Genomic DNA, 7,934 nt, shown 5'->3' with positions numbered 1-7,934 from the left:
AAAAAAAAAAAGAAAAGAAAAGAAAAAAAGACCGTGCTGTCGACTGGCAGGCACAGAGATACTGTTATCAGGTTATAAGTAGAGGGAGGAGAGATGATGTGGGGATAGGAGTCCCCACTGCGGGATGGTGATGCTCAGATCTAAGGCTGCCCTGCAGCAAGGATGCTCATGATGGGGATTTCACCCCATCTCTTATCTGTGAGCAATCAGCGAGGCGACCCTGAACCTCCCCCTCCCCGGGACCCTGAACCTCCCCCTCCCCTCCCATGGATCATGGTGGGTAGGAAATCACTCTGCCACACCAAGTTCCCTGTTCCCTTAGCTACACATGAAGCATTGCTAATGCACTTTCCACAGGAGCAGAGCAGGACATTAACCACTTTCCTTTGGTGCAGCGTGTCACCTATAGACAACATCCCGTTCGCTTCATGTCATTACATGTGACAAAGCTCTACATTAGGAGCCATAAATATTTATACAGCATGAACTCAGGCAGCAGAGCCGACACCTTGCACTGCAAAAGGATTCGAGTGTGGAATATAATTTACAGCTCCACCAGCAGCACTCACAGGGCTCCCTCCCTGCAGGCTCTTCAGTGCCCACCTCTGGCTCTAAAGGACTTTCCTTGTGAATTTTTCTGCTGGAGTGATTGATACAGCCTTCTCCTTGATCACAAAAGGCATCCAACACAACTCTAGCTAAGTTGATAGAGTTTCCTTTTCCTTCAGGACCTTTCAAAGCCATGTACTGAAATGTATCAGTCACTTTCTTCCATCTCGGGGAGGTTTACCAGTTTAAATGACTCCAGCAACCCAGACCTCTAGGCACAGCCATCCCGTGAGATGATCACCGTGGAGCTGCTACTCCTAAAGCACAAACTCCTGCCTGCAATTTAAAAGGTTTAACATCTTACCTTACTGTCCAGAGAAAGCCAGGATCAGGATCATCGTTGCACCTCCCACCCTTGGTCTTCTGCAGATATGAGATACGGAACACCAAAAAGTCCTGATCTCCAAACAACCCCCACCAAGGCTCTCCCTACAGCTATGGCATGCTCAGGATGGACAGCAGCTTTATTTGCAGAGCTGCTCTCACACAGGTGCTCATTGTTTCACATTTCCAACACTCTCCAGGTGTAACGAAAGATGCCAATCATGATGATAGCAGCCAGCTGCCAAGTATCTCCTCTGTGAGCTCCTTGATGGGCACTCAGACTTTGTGTTCTTTTCCATTAATAGTTTGCTAATGAATTTCTTGGCACATGCGTTTGTGCAAGTAGCCAAATTCAAAGCAACTTGGAGAGATTTTTTTCCAGAAAGTCAATTCAGAGCTCAGTACTGTGAGCATTCAAAGAATAACCCCATTGGGGAGAACGTTTGTGGGGTGGGGGGCGACTGATCCAGTGTTTACCCAAGCAAGTCTTACTGAAAATCTCCAGTCTGCTGCTTGTGCATTAGCTGCTATCTGAGCAGCTGGTTCAGAAGCTGTGCCATGATTGATTTTTAAAAGAAGATCTGGCCAGGGAACACATAAGCTGTTCACAAGTAAGTTTCAAGCCAAGATTTGTCCAGAAAAAAAAAATATTTTCTGCAAGGCGTTTGCTCAGCTCTAGTGTTGCCCTAACAAATGCTTCATGGTACCCAGAACTTCCAAGCCCCATGAGGATGCTGCAGAGCCCCAGGCTGTGCTCCAGCACTATTAACCATGGAACTCCTGCATTGTATGGCTAATGATGGAGCTGGGACATCTCCCCACATGGAAAAGGAGTGAGAGAGGTGACCTGGCTCCCCACAGCCCGAGCAGTGCGGGGCTGGAAGCGGAACGAGCTCACATTAATCCTCATACACAGCCAGTTGACCGCAGCATTAAATTAGCATCTTGTTGAGCGTGTACAGGAGCAGTGGGACATCGATCAATGGGAATGAGCCTCCGGTGGCCATAGATCAGCTGCAGAGAGCTGGGGATGCTGGGTGAGCAGAGAACTCCCGTGGATGCAATGAGGACAACCAGGGTTCTCAGCCCAGACCGAGCCATGAATGATGCTCTGCTCTTGAGCTCCTGCCCCTGGTGGGTCTGTAGCACTACGTGTCCGTCCAGAAACCCCCTGATCCACCCCTATGGGTGCTGCAGTGCATGCAGTCAGTGTTTATTCTCAGTCCTGTTCAAGCCCCATCCCTAGCTGGGATATCCATGGCACCAAAACCCAAAGGAGAAGCGAGAGGACAGTGCATAGGGCAGCCCAGGGGAGCTGGGCAGGGGGGCAGAGAGATGCTGCTGGCAGCCAGTGAGCAGCACTGATATTCACCAGGGTTTTTGAAAGCAGAAGAAACATCCTAGAAAATTGTTCCTGTCTTGTTTCCTCAAAATGCTTTGTAATGAGGCTTGCAAGGCATAAAATTTTCACTATGAAGACGGTTTTGCCCTCTCATTTCCAGCAGCACGTCTCTAAGAATTAGCTGCATGAATACCTAACAGCAGTCTCTGCTAAGAGAAGCTTATGAATGCATGACAGGGCATCCCCCCAGCACCCTGGGATCCCACAAGCTGCCCCAAACCTACACCCAGAGCCCACATCTGCTTCCTGGGCTGTACAGCAGGAAATATCAGACATCTCCCTCCAACCTTCCCCAGTGCTGTGATGGAACCCAAACCCATGCAACCAGCTTGCAGCAAGGGCAGCCCCAGCGTTTGCTTTCTGGAAGGACTTGCGGGGCTCATCTCAGCTGAGTTCATCCCTTGGCTGGAGTTGTGGCAGCTGGAGAGGTGTCTGGGGAAGAGGGCGTTCAGCCCTGAACACCATGTCCTACGTCTGTCTGGAGGCTATTTACACAGCTCCAATTGATTCGTTGCAACCTGTAATTATTTCAGTTGATTTTCTTTTTTTTTTTTCTTTTTTTCATGCTCTGTTTGTTTTCGCTCTCAGGAAGAGGAGCAATGTTCCTCCCTGCTGAAGGGATGCTGATGGGGCAGGCAGGGGCACTGCAGATCCCAAAATGATGTTCACTCTCCTGCCTCCAGCTCTTCAGATAAGGTAACAGAAATGTGCCACTGGTTGTTGGTCTCATTCCTTTTTTCTGTTATCTCACATTTATGCACGGAGCCATTTGCTCTCACTTGAGATCTATGAGTAAATCCTTTCTGGGGCCGATGCTCTCCTCCTGTCTGGGGGATTGATAAGCACCAGATTGATTCATTTTCCCCAATCCATTTAGTGGGTCACCTTTCTAATTCACCTTGCCTCTTACCTCTCGTTTCCTGGGAGCGCACTGCTGCTATTGCAAAGGAAAGGAATTATCATGCAGAAAAGAAGTGGGAGAGATGCTATAAATGTAACGCGCGAGAGCAAACCTTAATCATCCTCAACATCAGCTAATTGCCATAGCCTGAGTCCATTCCAAGGAGAACACAGTGTTAAATATAGATGTAGAAATCGGATCTATTTTGGTGGTTTGTGCTCCCTTTGAAGCGGGCTCTGCCTGCTGCTCTTCCTACGGATGTCAACACTGGGAGCTGTCAGCACAGCGTCAGTCTCTTGTTTGGGACGTGGGCTCCTACCAGAGCAGCTGGGATTCTGTTGAACGATGCCTGACAAACGATAGCAATTAGGATCCTGCTAGATTTTGCACTTGGCCTTTAGGGAAACCTGCTCTCTAACTGCTTCCAGCAGTCCCTTAGAATCACAGGACATTTTTCCTGGACCTTAGGCTAGCAGCACTTCTTGGTCCCTGCTGCACATTCCCCTCTTTCAAAGCACTTTTCTTCCCTGTGCATCGCTTTTGTCCCCATCCTCTGTGCATTTCCTCTCTCCCCCCCTTCCTCCTTCCCCTTTAATCTACTCTGCTAAACATCTTCTTAATTAGGACAGTGACACCCATGGAGAGCAGCTGGCCCTGGAGCAGAGGGTTTGGAGCTTGGCTCTCTACAATGAGCTGCCAGGAGACTTCTCCATCCCAGCACTTGTGAAAATGATTTGTGCTTAACTCTTTCTTTCCAAGAGAGATTTGCAGTGCCAGAAATGCTGGTGCACAAGTGGGGTGCAGGGAAGGGGAGAGGAACAGAGGGAGAAAGGGGCCCTGAAGTCACATAGACCCCATAGCTTGCACTCACAGCAGAGCTGCAGGAAAGCAGGGCAGGATGCATTGCTCCAACACATCCCATGCTGCAAGCTGAGCCCTTGGCAGCACCAGCAGAAGGGCCAAGGTGGCTCTGAGAGATAAAGACCCCATTAATGCCTTTCTCCATGGCTGGCAGGAGTGGCTGGTGCCAAGTTCCCAGCGTCTCATTGCCATAGAGATGGCAGCATCCATCGTGCTCAGCTCAGTGCTGCTCCAGCACTTGGGGACAGAGCTGAATCAAGGAAGGAGAACTGCCTGCACTTCTGTGTGACAGGGTGGCACTGAGGGGACACAGCTGTCCTTGTGCACATCCTCCACGTGCAGGTCCTGCACGTGTGTTGGTGTCTGAGTGCGTCCCTCAGCAGAGGCTCATTAAATCCCAAGAGCTCTCCCAAGGGCTGATGCCTTACGTATTGCACCTGCTGGCCTGCTGATGGCTACCTGAGCTTTGTGGCTTTCTGCTCACTGGCAACACCTGTACAGTGTGTCATAGCTGGAATTTCTTCCTCACTGAACTGGATGCTGTCCCATCTCTGAGTCTGCAGGGTGATGGCAACGCACATGCAAACGCCATGGCAGAGCATGTTAATGTGTGTGTGTGTGCCTGCTGCACACCTGGCCAGCTCTGCATATACGTGTCTGCAGGGCCACCCCTTTGTATATGCATGTGTCACAAATTAAAAATGATGAGGACCTTATTACCTTCCCATGTCAGCCTGGAGGACTGGTGTAATGAGGAGAAGTGGCTCCCTGCCCCACACACAGACCCTGGGGCCAACTCTGTCCTCCTCACTGCTCTGTCTGAGGGCTGCCAAGCCACTCATAAGAGCAACATGAGCATAAAAGCACCCCCAGGCCACCCTGTGGGGCTGGAGCAGCATTTGTGTACCCTTGCAGTGCAGCTCTAAATGGCAGCCACTCGGTGCATGATGATATCTTCTGCTTTTTATCACATGGATCAATGGATTCCCTCAGTTTGGTCACTCTGCTCTGACTCTTTCATCTCAGGTTCTGGGAGAAGATGCTTTCATTACACAGCATTACATTGTGGGAGCTCCATCCCCTCAACCTGTGCATCCTCTGCTCCAAGGCTGCAGGCAGGAGCTGAGCCATCCAACCCCAATGCTTCCCCTGCCAGATCCAACCCTGTACAGACAGCAGCATGCATTCCTCACCTCCCAGCAAAGCCTCCCTTCCTCTGCTTTGCTGCCAGCGTGGGGAGATGGGGAGAGCACCACAAAGGGGATGGAAAGGGAAAATCAAAACTTAATAAGACATTAAGACAACAGATTCATTAAAAAGTCGTTAGTCTCTGTCAGGAGTGGCTTTAATTAACAAATGCCAGGAACTGCAGCAGTGTCTTTTTGCTGCCACTGTGCCTCACAGCATCGTGACCACCTGAATGCCACTAATTAAATGCCATTTAAAGCTCCCCCAAACCTGGCAGCAAACCTTCATCACTCTGCCAATTTTCTCAGCAGCTTCTGAATTCACCTCGTTTGTCATTGTCCTCCCCACACGGGGGTGGCACTTCTTGGAAAACCTTTCCTCCCCTCCCAAGGAGTGCTTCTTTCCATCTTCCATTTGTTTAGCCAAATCCCATGCTTAGGTTCGACGCATTGACAGTGCTGTATGGCAGCTTGGAGAGCTGAGCTCTCTGTGGTACATAGGGGCTGGAATGAAGAGGGGGATCCAAATCACCTGTGGTCCTCCAGCATCATCCTCTCACGGCCATGGGAAGGTTCCCATTCAGCCTCCCACTTAGATGGGTGCCTCATCTGTGGTGGTTCCAGAGGCAGCTCCAGTTGGGACGCTGTTAGGATTAGGGTTAGCATTAGGGTTAGGAACAGCATTAGGGTTAGGGTTAGCATTAGGGTTAGGATTAGAGCTTGCCCCAAGCCTGCAGATGCCTTTTTGGCCATCTCAAGGCATGTGTGGAGAAGGGATGGGGCCACTGCTCCAGGGGAAGCTGTGTCAACCTCATTTATTCCTCCACGTTGCGCTTGGACAGAGGTTCACTGTCAGAGCTGCACCAGCAGAAAACAAAGCAATGTGCCCCCCCTGCTGCCCCCAGTGCCTCGTGCAGCTTCCTGCTGCAGCTGCTTTAGCTCCCAGCAAAAGCTGTCACAGCTGAGGGCAGGGGAACTCTGGTCAAGCTGATGTCCCTAAATAGCTGAGCAGGGTCACCATCTGGAGAAGCACGGCTCAGCCGGGAATACCCAGGAAAACAAAAGCTGCTCACAGAAATAGCAGAAGGGCAGTGAAGCCAAAGCAGGGCTTTGCATCCATCCAGGGGTTCTCTCCTCTTTCTCCTGCATCCATTCGGATCTCTCCTCTCCACTGCCCCTTGGCTGGGGTCGGTAAGGGGATGGGCAGCCCTACAACAGGCATGTTTTAGGAACCTTCATACCGACCTCTGTTGGCAAGATCACATCAATCCAACCACAGGCTCCCGATTTCCTTGAGTTGTTCTTCGCTTGTACTGTTCTTATAGTCCCTGTGATTTTTTTGATGCTGCAATCAAAAGCGTTTCTTCAGCTGCACACACGCTTGGGAACATCAGCAAACACACACTCCATAAAATATACAGCACCATCACGGTGGGATTTACATAACAGTGACACTGAAGGCATCAAAAAGAATCGGTTATTAGGTTTAGGAGCAATTACTGAGATGTCTGCTCGGAAGAGGAGCAGGCTGGGAGCTGGCAGCAGGTTACAGAGGCTGCTCAGCCCTGGGCTCCATGTGCCATCCATCTCTCTGCTCTGTGCTCGTGGACAAGTTCCCAGCTCCGAGCAAGCACAGTGCTCCCTGTGCCCCCCCGTGTTATCAGGAGGAAGATACACAGAGAGACATCTGGTGAGAGCTCGGGCTTCCCATCAGGAGGCTCTGATTTCTGGATGTGTGCAGCTGGATGCTGCTCAGAGGCTGTGGGATGCTCTGCTGCTCCAAGCAAGGGAGCTCAGGAGGTGGCATGAAGTGCCATAAATCTGAGCATTATTCAATCACCTCTCCTGAAATTGCTTTGGGAAGCATTCCTAGCAGACAGCAATTCAGCCTGCACTGGCACATGCAGGGCCCAACCCAAACCCATCCAAAAAACAAAACCAGGTAACAGACTAAAGAAGCCCCAACCTGCTTTGCCCATGCCAAATCCACCAGCAGTGCAGATCTGTGGGACATTTGGGGCTGCACTGTATCTCAGAAGGCAAGCAGTGAGTGAAACAACCCGAACTCAATCTTTTTGGTTGGCTTCCAGGCCTGTGAGAAATTCTTGTTGATAAAGGGCTGAGCAGACAACTTTCAGCTTTGCCTTTGGGTTTGCTCCGTGTTTTCTCGCACCACCAAAGCAACGAGCTGAGCTCCCACAACACTGTTTTGGCACCCACAGCCCACCTGCAGCCCTCTGCTCAGAAGCAGGACTTCCATTCACCCAACCAAAACAAAACTCATGATAAATCATCGGCAAATTTGTAGCTGCTTGATTGCCATGGCAACCCTACAGCCATCCTCCTGAGCTGCCTGCGAACGCTTCTCCAGGTAGCATCTCCCACCTCCCTGCTGCTCTGCACCCATTCAACCCATTCACATCACAGCCCTGGGTCACACCTGGCTCTGCATCCTGCTCTTGTCCCCATCGTGTCCTGCCTGATGGCACCGAGAGGTGACACCTGGGGCTGTCATCAGCGTCCCATGCTCTACCCAGGGGTGTGGTGGTGAAGAGCTCGTTCTGCCCAGCCTGCTAAAATCTCAGCACCCCTGGATACCACAAAGCAGCAGAAATATATCTCAGAGAACCCTCCCCAGCCCCCTTCCCCC

Source organism: Meleagris gallopavo, chromosome 28, assembly GCF_000146605.3.
Source record: "Meleagris gallopavo isolate NT-WF06-2002-E0010 breed Aviagen turkey brand Nicholas breeding stock chromosome 28, Turkey_5.1, whole genome shotgun sequence".
NCBI lineage: Eukaryota > Metazoa > Chordata > Aves > Galliformes > Phasianidae > Meleagris > Meleagris gallopavo.
This window is presented reverse-complemented; position numbering follows the sequence as displayed.